General features: G+C 41.2%; 1 long non-coding RNA gene across 1 annotated transcript; it reads left to right on the top strand.

The window, feature by feature from the left end:
- Positions 1-968: 968 nt before the first annotated feature.
- On the top strand, positions 969-12,334 carry LOC120826529 (uncharacterized). Its single transcript, XR_005713261.2, has 4 exons — positions 969-1,296; positions 2,800-2,854; positions 5,293-5,543; positions 11,050-12,334. It is a non-coding gene; the product is annotated as an uncharacterized LOC120826529 (long non-coding RNA).
- Positions 12,335-13,356: the final 1,022 nt, after the last annotated feature.

The following is a 13,356-nucleotide window of genomic DNA, read 5'->3' as shown; positions in this document are numbered from 1 at the left end:
CTGACAATGACGACTGGCAAGTTCTCCTTATTATTATTATTATTATTATTATTATTATGTTCAGGTATTACCAAAAGTTATACTCCACCCTTGCAGCACATGCATTCGCACCCGTATGCACTGTGGCGGTGCAAGTGATGCGACTTTTAAGCTCTGTATGTAAAAGCACTTCCACACATGGAGTCTAGACAGATCAACGTGACTGAGATAACTTTATTAGATGCAAATGACGACCACCGTCTAGGCCACGCACATAAACAAGAAGGAGACCGTATACAATAACGTCGGAGAGGATTCGTCTTTCATTGATTGAAAAGATTTCTGGTGTGATTATCATGATAATTAACCAAGCTGGAGCGCCTCTCCAGGCTGCCTGTCAAGTGAGTCTCTACAAACTCCAGCTGCAGACAGCAGCATCTTTGAGTTGCACGTCAATTCTGGGTGGGAAGACAAATACAAAGACAAGGCAATTCACATTGAACCATGTGAGAATTAAATGTACTGTAATTTGAAGTCTTCCATTTTCTCATTAATACATTTCAATTGGCCTAAAATCACATTTAAAAACGGTGCTACAATGATGACAGGTGACAGCAAACAGCAGACTCACGGCACACAGACGTTCGCCCATGATGTTCATGATACATTAATCAATACATTTAGCAGGAGCTCGACTGAATATATTATATTATTTAGTGTATGAACAACGCGCTAGATGTCATAAGGAACATATAGGGGGATTTCCGGGATAGCATCATAAAGTAATTAGTGAGTTTGGATGGGTGAATGCGTGATTGTACCAGCATGCACTTCTGCACGCGTCTGATGGGGGGCGTGAGAGACGCTGCCATAGGCCCGTATTGCAATTACATCGGCCGCCTTGCATAATATAACATCTCAGAGGGTGGGAACCGTGTTACCTCACTGACTCACAAGGGGGTGGACCTTGGACGCCGTATATGATTGAGGACAAATGAAATGTTAAACCATTTGGAATCAACAGCGGTGGAGATGTAGCCATCGGACAGCGCCAACTCCCCCTGTTCGCCGAGGGGAGGACCGGGGGTTGGCGGATCCGAGGGAGACCCGTGTGCCAAGAAACCAAGACACCCGTTCAATTTAAAAAAATGGAATGAGCCGGCGGGACGTCACGATGCGCCGTCGCCAAAAAGCTCCACACGTCGCTGCACGAACGCGCTCATTTGGCTCTCAGTCCGGAGGCACCGCTGGTTACCAGGAGCTCATCCAAGACCCGTGCAACCCACCCACCCTTCTTCTGCGCCCGAGGAGGAAACAGTAAGAACCCTGCTTTGTGTTATGAGTGGTTTGAGGCATAAGAGTGAGTTTAATCCTGCAGGAGAGGATCCACATGGAGGCGTCCTGCGTGTCCACAGGCGGCAACGTTCTGCAATACGCGTGTAACCCAGTTGGGAAATAAGTGAGCATCTGCAGGCCGAACAGATACGGCAAATGCACGTCTGCCAGTGATGCTCGTTCTGGCTCTGACCAGTTTAAGGTGTATATGTGCAGCAGCAGCATCCGAGTTGAAGGCTGAACAGCATCTGAGAGCAGCAGCACAGACGTGTGCTTGGCAGCGTGTCCGAGGCTTTTTTGCCGAAATCTCAGCGTGCGAGTCCGAAGCATTTCGCAATTTCAGAAGATCCTTCAGTGTCTATACAGTCACGGGTGAACTCCTTTCACCCACGAGGCCTTTTGATTAAGTCCCAGTTATATTTATCAATGTTAATATTGTACCAAGAAGGACGCATTTTCCATCTCCAGCATCCGTCTGCGCACTTTCGGTAAGACCTTTCGGAGATGACTCCAGAAAATAATGTTTTTTCTTGTTCAACTTTAAGTTGCAACATAGCTTTAGTGTCTTTGAGACCCGATCAGCCACAGGCTCCATTGTTATTACCCCTGCATAAGTAATTGCGCTTTTTACTTCAGTGTTATTTTACAGGGCTGCGGGTCACACTGCTTGTGAGGGGCATCAGTGTCGCTTCAGGCGATATTGCCAAAAAGCAAAATGGGATTTTTGGACAAGAACTCGGCTTCCTATGGACTGAGATTACACAGCAGATTTCTTTTGTAAAGCCGACTTAATCTGTGTAAGTGGGTGGAAGGAACTCCCTGTTTAGGTTTTATTCCTATGATTAGTACATAAAATAAAATAATACCTAACATTCCTCGGGGGTGTATTGCGCCAAACCAGCTGGCTGAGCTCCGGACCAATACTGTATTGTTAGACTTTTTCTATTCTCAAAGTGAACAGATTTGACACGTGCAAAGGGATTTGTTGTATTCTGTCTCATCACTGAGCTCGTGGTCCAGGCCGGATGACGCAAAGGATAAATTAGTCGGATGCTCTTCGAAAATGAAGACACGAATGCAGGGCTTGCATGAGCAGTAGCCATGACTCTGCACTCAGATAAAAAAAAGGATGAATCCAGGTAAAACGCAGGCCCCGGTGTAGATTGACCTCGTCCGTTATTCTCAAAGGTTAGAAGGTATCTGAGCGGACACAGGTCTAAAACATGCATTGATGTGAAAAGGGGCCGCTGTATGCAGCAGCATCTTTAGAGCCACGTTGTCAGTGAAGCTGCAGGTGCAAAGAGACCCTGCTGAGCAACATAGACCGGACTAGTTTGGGCCTTTATGCGACCTAGTGGGCAGATTTCCCACGCAGGGTGTTTTCCAGGAGAAAGAGCGAGATGAAATAAGGATGCCTTTGTTAGATATTATGGATCTTATTTTCGTATATCCTCAAGTCATTCTTTCTCCCCCCCCCCCCACTAGAAAATGACACACAAAAGCACCAGAAGTGAAGACGAGGGCGTACTCCAACCTTCAGGTGAATATGAATGGTCCTACTTTATATCTGTCACGTTACCATCGAAGCTCGAAGCGTGGGCGAACACTTGACGACTTGTCACGTGAGCTCTGAATGCTCTTCAAGAAAATGAGGACAATCTATATATTACAACATCTTACTTACGCAGTCCCACAAACGGGCACCTGAACGCGCGCACACACACATTAAAAAAAAAAAAAAACAAGCGACCACGCTGCACACTGCGTGGAACTAATTGATTATTCCGGAAATCATTTAAAAATCCTTTCGGGATCCTTTTTCGGAAGGGAGTGTTCCGCTCAGACTCTGCAGCATTTACGGAAAGCTTTAATGACCCTGACAATCTGTTAAAGTATATTTTCCATCACCATATTCGGTACTTAATACGAAATGAAAGGGTCAGCAGTGCCATGCAGTTTGGACCTGACCAAATACCGTATTTCTTATTCCTCATTTGAAACTGTTGTTGTCACAATCACCCCACACCGTGCACACTCTTCTGTAAACGCGCACGAAGAAAACGCATCAGACATCGAAAAAAAGAACGACAGAAGCTACACACGTGTCTATTTCGTCTCATTTGAGTCGATAATTTACAGTCAGCATTGCTCAGTATTTTAGATTTGCTTTAATCCAGGGAAGTGATTAACAAACAAATATACAAATACTAATACATAATCAGCAATGATAGTATTATTTCTTTATTCCATCCTTTATTGCATTTAGAGGGACACCAAAATACACATGTTCTTGTAAAAAAAACGACCATTACGTAATTAATTAATATGTAGTAACATCTTTGGGCATCAACTTCCATGCAATTTGAAAAATAAATCCTAATATTATTATTTGAAAAAGGTGATTCACCGAGAAAAGCAGATTTTTTTTGTAGCCAGATAATTCTATTCACTATATTTCTGCCTGTAGGGACAACATGCTTACGCACTCACTTCCACACGACAAAGACTGTTAATTGCAAATCCAACAATATGCAAATATGTGGAACAGTTAGTATTAATAAACGAGAACACTCAAGTATGAGAGTTGAAGGAGTGAGTGTGAACGTTGGAGTTGTGAGCTCGTGAGTCACGGCCTGTAAAACAGCAACGTAATCTCTACTAATGGATGTTTAGCTTTAGTTTGGCAAAAATCCACAGCATGCTCTGTAATCCATCCCCGTTTAAACTCATGCGAAAAGCGGTTGCAAACAAAAATAAAATAAAATGCAGGCTGAAAGCATGAGATGATACATTCACAGCATCTGTGTGTGGGGTTTTAAAGACGCCCTGTGTGCTCGCGGATGAGGCTGTGGCCTATTTTGGCGATGCGAAAGAACAGCCTCTCATAACGGCATGTGTGTGTGTGTGTGTGTGTGTGTGTGTGTGTGTGTGTGTGTGTGTTAATTGGGCATCACACCTCGCTGCATTAATTGAAAGCCAGCGATGCCAGTGACGTCACTCCCCTCTCACGCAAAAAGCCATTAAATAAAAAAAGAGGTTTAAGGGAATATATTAGACACACATAGACACAAATTATTTGGCTGTGTAAATATTTTAGCATTTTAGCAGATATTTATGGAATATGCAAATTACGTCCAAATATGAACAAAAACACATAAATATATGTTTAAAGATTATAAATTTTATGTTAACGTTAATTACAAATTAACGTATCCACAACAATTCCCACAAATATATTTACAGGAATGGAATCTTTATTTTCATATTGCCTGATGATATGAGGGTTTTTAAATGTGTCCAACGAGCAATAGGCCTTTATTTAACTAATTCCTTTGCAGCTGGTGTTGCATTTGAACTGAACTGCTTTCAAACGCATACAGGGAACATTTTGAGGCTGTAAATGTTAATAATGTTTAATAATGCACAGTGCAGAAAATATAGCTGTTTTAAAGGGTTTATCTGCCTGTAGTTAAAATAATACTAACTGAATACCTTTATATAGTGGGAAAGTATTACCTCTTTTACAATTAGTCCATGCGTTGCATTTCAAAGGGATTTCCTCTTTCATTCTGTCATACTGTATTATTATCTTCAGAGTGTTATTTATGCAAATTATTCCACTGAGTACTATTTCATCCCAGGCTTCTGCTGCCCTCATAAAGATCTTTATTGTTGTTGTCTTTAGTTCACTGGATAGTCGGCTTTAATGTGTTGTTCTGAATTCCTATAAGAGCTCAGTCACATTTCAGTCATATAAAAGACACTTAATAGCTTGGGAAATGTTTTCCCATGTGAATCTTTAGTCATGCTTGTTTTTCATCTCATTTCACTGAGGCGTTTTTTTTAACATCATGTAATAAATCACCTGCATTGACACATCAGATTTATGACTATCATTGGCATTATTTCCACCTCTGCAATTTTGTTTTGGCAAATTAGCCCTTTATACATTTTCCCTGTCATTGTTTGTCCTTACAGGTGTGTTGGAGGCGCTGTGTGCGTTTGTGCGTTTGCTGCTGACAGAGCGCTGTGTTCGCAGGCCTGAGGGGTTGTCTGTTATCTTTGGTTATCTAGCTGTATGAGTGGCGTACATTCTTCATAAAGCTAGATAACCGAAAGTAACAAGAATCCCATTACACGCCTGCACGGTGGAAGAAAACTAAATGAAAAGGACGAGAAGAACTGGGAATGGGCTCGGACAACGGACGCTGTCAAACGATGGCGTGAAGGTATGCTGTGTTACATAAGAGGTATTGTTAGGGGGGATGGGGCGAGAGGGTGTTCTCTTATAAAGGATCCAGTGTGCAACACATATAGTATATTTTGAAATTGTTAATATAAAAAAAAAACTTTTAGATCTTCACAAAATACATAAAATTGGATTGTTGAACAAGCACGCTGCTGTGCGACAATAGTGTGAACGTTTGCACAGCAGCACTTAAAGTCATACTGAAAGACAAAATGATCAATATAGCTAAGCTGTACCATCTGTGCACCTGTGTACCTGCTCCCATTGAAATATACATTGCAGAACTAAACTAAAAAACAATCTGGTATTTGTATGTTGGAAATGAAATGTCTTCTACCTTTGTTTTCTGGAAAAACCTTTACATAGGTTGCTTTTCCCACCATATTCTGGAATAACATTTTCTCTGCTGTCTGTATATCTCACTTAAATGAACTACAAGGACATTGCTGTGATGATCAACGGCACCGTGACTTTAAACCGGTCGCGTTGGGCTGAAGCCATGAAGATGTTAAGGCTGAGCTGGTGGACAGATTCGAGCACTGCTGACCTTTAGCCAAACGCTGACGTTCATGCAGCACCAGCCTGATACGTTTGCTCGGTCTATCCTGTATAAAACAAACGTCTCTGCCACCTTGTTGTCCCACCCATGTGTGACTACAGACGTTAGCTGTGTAATCACATGCTGCCGCTGCAGTACTTCACACTCAGTTATTACCGCTGCCCTGTGCCTCAGACATTTATGGCTCTCACCTAATTGTATGTATTTTTTTTACGTTTTTTATATTTGTTTTATTACAACCCCCCCGAAATCAAATCAAATAAGGTCTCCTGTGTTATTACTGCAACTACAAATAGGAATAACAAGAGGAAGAAGGACTTTAGAGATTCAAAACACTTGGATGTAATATTTAGATTAATGTTCTTTAAAAAAAAACATTGATTCTAAGATCCTATCTTCGCCTTCCCGTAATTTAAGCTTCTCTCTTTTTTTGTCTCACACACACTGAGGAGTCTCTTTGTCAGATTTCACCTTGTTTGGGTAAGAATTTGGCCCCAATCAGTTTCTAATTAGCTTTTATTTTGACTTTAATGATGGCAGATAATTGGCTGAAATGGAAAAGCTTGAATCCTTTCCTTTGGGAAAGAAATTGTTTTGTTGTTGTTGCTGTAGTCGTTCGGTGAAGCATCACCACACGTAGCTGCTACATGGAGCTGTGGCCACACTTTTTGCACAATACAATAAAGACAAATATATCGAATATCCAGTTTCAGGATGAGGATTATTTTGCGGTTAAAGAGAGCAAGTCGCACAGAAGCTGTGGTGGCTAGAGAGGCAAAACAAAACAAAAAACACCTCAAGGGGCAATTAGGAGGCCCTCATCATTTGGAGCATCTCCCCTCCAGTTGATGCTCTTTCAGAACTCAATGAGCTTTGTCTCAAACGAATGACGAAGATGGTGTGTGTGTGTGTGTGTGTTTGTGCGTGTGTGTGTTATCTTATATCCCATGTACCACATAAATTGGTTGAGCCAAAATAATATCTAGAAACCAACAATCTTTCTACAATATAAAATATCACAAGCTTCTTCCTTCATAAGCTCTATTAACACGCAGTGTGACGTAGCACAAACTATCTGGAAGAATGCTTTAACACTGCTTCCCCTTCATTCAGTTATGCTTTTGGAAATGGCTTATTTTTATATTTGAGATATCTTTGTAATGTTTTTTAAGCTTACAAAAGTCCCAAGCTATGTTTCTGTTGACCACGTGTTCACTTTTTGACCCTGTACCTTCTTCACACACTCGCCCAAACATTCGTTCCCCTCATTCATTTGATTTGATTCTTCCCGTTTCTTCCCAGCTTGGATTCTCAGATGGTTGGTTCTGATTTGTATGCATTTGCATAATGAATGTCATTTGCATGCTCAGGGGCAGACCATACCATGAGAACGGCTGTGTTGGTTGTTTGTGTGTGTGTGTGTGTGTGTTCATGCATGGGCACACATGTGTCTTAGCATGTGTGTGCCGTATATTAAGCACATGTAAATTACACGTTCTTTACACAAACGGACCATCGCAGGGTGCTGTTTACTTCGCTGTATACACACTTTCTCCCTGACGTGTGTGTATATATGTGTGCGTGTCCATGTTTGGGAGGATTGTGCTTCTGTGTGTTGCGCATGTTGGGCACCAATGTTCCAATCGGCGATGTTACCGCTCGGCAATGTACCGACTAGAAGAATGAAAAACAAGAGACTCCCTCCTCAATCCCACCATCCTCCTCTACACTCCGACCCCTCCCTCGCCAGTTTGTCCTCCTCTCCCGCACGGAAAGTCACAGTCCTGCCACCATCTTAGGTGTTAAGACTGGCACAAAATGGCAGCTAAAAGAAAGCAGAATGTGGATAGGCAGCGCTGCACCTTCCCCCACATCGCGTTGGCTTCGCTCCTTTCCGCGCCATTGGTCGCCTCAAGACAGTGTTAATTACCGCCAGTGTGTTAATTGTGGGGATCGCCCCGAGAGACCCGCGGGAATGGGTGAGATAAAGAGGAAGCCGTAGGAGCCAGCGGCTTTTGAGCGTTGGCAAACTGGCATTTTTAAGGGCAGCTGCGGTTCCCGCGTTGCTTTCGGCGTTCCCGTCGTCAAGCTGCAGACGCTGGCGATCGGCCATTTTGTGGACTTTTAAGACGCTCTGAAAACCCCATTCGACGACTCCGTTTCCAGGTCATCATTCTGATTATTATTTGGACTGCAAAGATTTATCATTTCTACGAGCATTATTTCTCCATGCGCAGCATTCACACGTTATTTACGCTGCAGGACGCTTTGTTCGAGGATGTGGAAGAAAGGAAACACCTGCATGCTCGCTGACATCCTCCAGCAGCCGTAATTAGCAGGCTACATAAATCTCCACTCAGTATCACCCATAGTTTTCTCACATGTGCACTGGACTTAATTGGTGGCTTGTAGATGAATATTTGTGATGCGTGGAATATTTGACAGAGCAGCATCAACTGTCACTCATTTCACTCACAACACTTAATTTTTTTTAAATTTTGTTAAAGAAACTTACCACATCTCCCCTTTTGGATTCTTTTGAATGAAATGTGTTTCCAACCGGTCAGACATTCTCTCCTTTTTCTCAGCTTTATGATTATGCCTTGATGGTTTATAAATGGTTTATAAAAGTCCAAGATATGAGATGAATGTCTTTTAAGAATTAACTGGAAATTACTCTAAATTAATTAAGAGTAAATTTTTCCTTTTGGATGAAAACCCATCATGCCAACCTCTCTGGCCTTTGTGCTTAATGAACATCCTTTTTTAGCTATGAAAGGGTTTTACAAATCTGACAAATGTTTAAACTTTTAGAGAAGCAAACAGCCCTTCAGCCCGAGTGAAAACATTTAAATTCTCCTAATTTGGAAATAGGGGTTTTGTTTTTATGCCACGGCAGCATTTTAGCCAACCTTTAAGCATGGGATAACGGTCGAGTGCAAGTACAACGTGTTTTTCTGACCCGACCATTGAAGCTGCTCCTTTCAAGAAACCAGCGACCAACGTATCCATTCAGAAAGTAAAAAGTGTAGTGAGTGAATGACTGAGAAAGACGGGAAGGAGGAAAGGGGGCCAGACAGATGAGGAGAGGGAGGCTGCGACAGTGAGATCTCAATAGTGAGAGGCCTTCTTTGTGTTACTGTGTGAGGTTTATCTTGGGGGGTGCAGGGGCCCGCTAAGAAAGGACGGGAAGAGGAGAGGGTGGGGATCCTATCCTGGGCCCTTAGACAAGCAGCACATTGTCCTCCCCAATGTGCGGCGGCACTTGTGGCGTAACGCCATTATTTAGGCCAGTGGAGGGAAAGGGGGTCTGGAGACCAGCTTAACCAAAACGCCAATTAGAGCCGGATCGTCCTGATTAATGGACGAGGGAGATTGGTAAACAATGACTGCCATTGTTAACGTAACCCCCTCCCACCCCCCCACCAACCCCTCCCCGCGAACGCATATACAAACCCCTGGCCCACGGGTTCCTTTCACACAGCAGACCCTCCATCCTCACTGACACACACACACACACACGCACACAGGCAAACGCACACATAATGTGTCTGTCGTGCCAGGGCTCAGAGGCCTGCCGTTGGCATGCTGCTCCTGTTTTAGATTTGGCAGCTTGATGTCAAAGTTTGATCCCCACGTGTAAATTGGCATAAATGCAAATTAGTGATCTTCTCATAGATAATATATCTGGTTTAAGCTGATTTTTTGGTACAAAAAAATATTTGTGAAAGTTCACATAATACAGCACAGCTAGTACATGCATGAAAAAAAGGATTACAGTTGAAATTTTAACGATATGCCCTAAAGCATCGGATATGCACATAAAATTACTCATTGCGGTTAATTTCTACATGGAGGCGTATTTCATCAAAAGCAGCGCTGGGCTCATATGTTAATCACACACCATGCGATGCTTGGCTCTGCATTTCAATACGTCCTACTTTATTGTTTTTTTTAAGCATATGCGCTGAATAATTAGCCACCACGTAGTCCAATCAGGAGCATGCCAATGTGGGGTTTCCATGGCGACCCCATCAGTTCTTACCTCCCACCCCCTCCACCCTTCCACCCCCACCTCCTCCTCCTGCCTGGCTGCAAACAGGACGGTGAAAATAAAGCGTGGGAAAAAAACACTTTGGCGATTCAGACAATGATGGTGGGGGTGAGAAGGAGGGAGGGGGGAGGAGAGGGGGGAAGAGAGGAGGAGAGGAGGAAGAGAAGGAGGAGAGAAGGTCCGATGTAGGGGATTGGAAGAGCAGCTTGTGTCTAGACTGGCAAACACAGACATGGTCTGTTTTGGAGTTTGGTGTGTTTGGGGGTCGGGGACATATTTTATGTCATCTGTCTGAGTTGATTGTGGGCTCAGTTTGTTTCCTCTTTTATTAGTGTGCCATCTATGGGCGGCGAATGGGAGCTTACTGTAAAGGCCCCTCAGAGAGCGATAGAGTAAACAGTAACACCAAGCTTTGTGTTCAATTATGCATGACTTGGCTTCGAGTCCCCCAAATGTCTGTGCACGTGATCCGTAAAAATGATGTGGCTTTGTCCGAAAAAAAGGGATTGATTTCTCAAGAAATATCACATATGACACGTTGTTGCCTTATTGAACCAAGATGGCATCCCAGGATCAATGTAGTTTATTTGGAGTAAAGCTGAACGCTGGAGAATCAGAGCAACTGAATTTGAGCCAGCTGGTTCAGCACAATATGAATAAAATAGAGGATAAAAATATCGCTACATGGATAAAGCACCAGTCCAAACTTTGGACTGTACATGTTGTTAGGTCATAAATGAAAAAAAACGTTGACTGTATTTTTGCATTGCTGCACATTTTGAGTTTTGTCTTGATGCAAAGTGTAAAACACTGTAGATAAATGTGGTCAATAAAAGGACTGTCTTTAACTTTAACTCTGTCTTCTCGTTTAAGGTTCCTAATTGGTCCGAAGTTGGAAATCATCGGATCTTTGCCTCTTTGCTCTTTTGGACTGTGACTTTGAGGCCAGTGATGTTCGTCTTAGACAGGACATCTTTAACCACTAATATACACAAGGAAACACACCGTCCAGTGGACGAATAAATTGCGGTGAATTACGGTGATCGGTGTGGGTGTGTTGCTGGAGGGTTTTCTCATGTGCTGCTCTGCACAGCTGCTCAGGAAACATCTGTACTACATTTTCATGTATGGCAGAGCATAGATCATTCTCTCTCAAACACACTCTCAATCATCTAAAGTTCAAACTAATTTTAGATCAGATGATGATAAAATAGTTGCTGTGGGGTTCTGAACTTGTTTCGCAATGTATTATTCTTTAGAGAATCTTATCTTAGATCTTAAATCATAGCATTTAAACTGTGTTGTATTGTAATTATTTGAATGAGCAAGAAGATGTGGACATTTTTATCAGGTAAAATTCTTGATGTCTCAATGTAATGTTTCACAGTCAATGTGACTGGTTTACAAATTTTTTTCTGTTTGCGATGTCAAAATAGTCTCTTGGAATTGATCCATCAACCATAAATTGTATAAAAATCATCCTTAATTTGCCTTTTTTTTACATTTAACCATCTCATATTAGTGTTTGGTTTTGCCCTTTTCAAGGCTTTGTTTTTTAAAGCAAATATATATATTTAAACTTTTAGTGTACACATTTAATCAATAGCACCATTATCCCTGCAAGAAGCGTTTTTGTGCAATCAAAACTACATTATGTTAATTTCTTTCCTCTATGCAAAATGTTGTTTTGCACTCTTTGTTAAAGTGTTTGCACAGTAATTGTTTTGTTAAGTTTTCACATTAGCAATGTTCAGCTTGTGTGAGAGAATCTTGATGCTAATATGCACTATATGAGCACAAGTGCAATAACAAATGTGTTTATCTGGAGGTTCAATGAGAAACAGTTAATTCTGTTTTGATTTAGTCAGTAAATGCAAAAGTAGATTTATTTACACATTTCATTTGTTAAGTCAGTTCCTCGTTTAATGTAATATTAGTGAATGAATGGGATTCTGTTTTGATCCATTGTGGATAACTTGTGGATATGTGCAATCGATTTTATGCAGTTTGAAGACTATTCAGAGGGAACAATTGATTATATTATAATGCACTATGGATGACACACCAGCTGCTGTTAATGTGCTCCAAATCTGTACTATGCAACAGTTTCACCTGCAGTTTATTTGAAACAATAAAAGTATTCACTTTTTGAATGAGACAATGAATTTGTGTGTGTATTTTAAGTCTAAGTTTGTGTATTATATGATAATATATATGATATGTGATAATTTAAAGGATGTAGACTCAAACATGACATCATTATTATTTCATGAATCTGTTGGACCATTACGTTCAAATTTACAAAAATGCATTTGGTTTCTTCTACAGTCAACTTTGCATCTATTTTGATCTTAGATATAACAAAAAGAAGCAAAGCACATTTTGCAAGTTAGCTATGCAAATGCATATGAATCCATTTTATTTCAATAGGTATGGGAAATTTTAATTGTTCAATTGATTTTGTATCAGACAGGTAATAAAGAAAGTACTCAATAAGATCCTTAAACCATATATATATTAGTAGCAATTGAAACATTAACCACATATTCCACTTTGACACAGAAGATACAAAATAAGAGCTAATTGTCCTATATGATGTTGCATTTATAGATGTAGATTAGCCGGATTATATATATAAAAACATAGAAAGAACAAATATATAAGGATTATAGTGAAATTAAGTTCCTGACAAAAGTATTTCCTAATGTAGCACGCTTATCTTTGGGGCTGTGTTTGCAAACATTACCATCGATCCTTTTGCCATTTCTGTTATTCTATCATTTCTTTATGAATTAGACGGTCGGATACACACTTCCTCTCATCCTGTACCGTCACTGTCAGCCACATGAAAGCTTGAGGCAGATCAGTGATAGAATGAAGACAAATACTTTCCTCCAACCCTCTTAATACCAAGTCTGAAACTGCAGCCTCATGTTTAATCTACGCAAATTTTTAACCCAAAATTAGAGTGGTGTGGGAAAAAACATTATTGTGTGATAATACAAGATAACGATGATGCATCATGCCCCAAAATCTGTTCAAATCCAACCAGTGTTGTATGTGATGAATACAGGTGATGATGATGCTCGCAGTCAGACGTCACATTATCCAATTGCATTGGACTATTTTAAAGAGTGTTTGAATGTGAGCCGCCTTTATTGGGCTCTACGTTATTATTAC

Source organism: Gasterosteus aculeatus, chromosome 10, assembly GCF_964276395.1.
Source record: "Gasterosteus aculeatus chromosome 10, fGasAcu3.hap1.1, whole genome shotgun sequence".
Classification (NCBI taxonomy): Eukaryota; Metazoa; Chordata; class Actinopteri; order Perciformes; family Gasterosteidae; genus Gasterosteus; species Gasterosteus aculeatus.
This window is presented reverse-complemented; position numbering and strand designations above follow the sequence as displayed.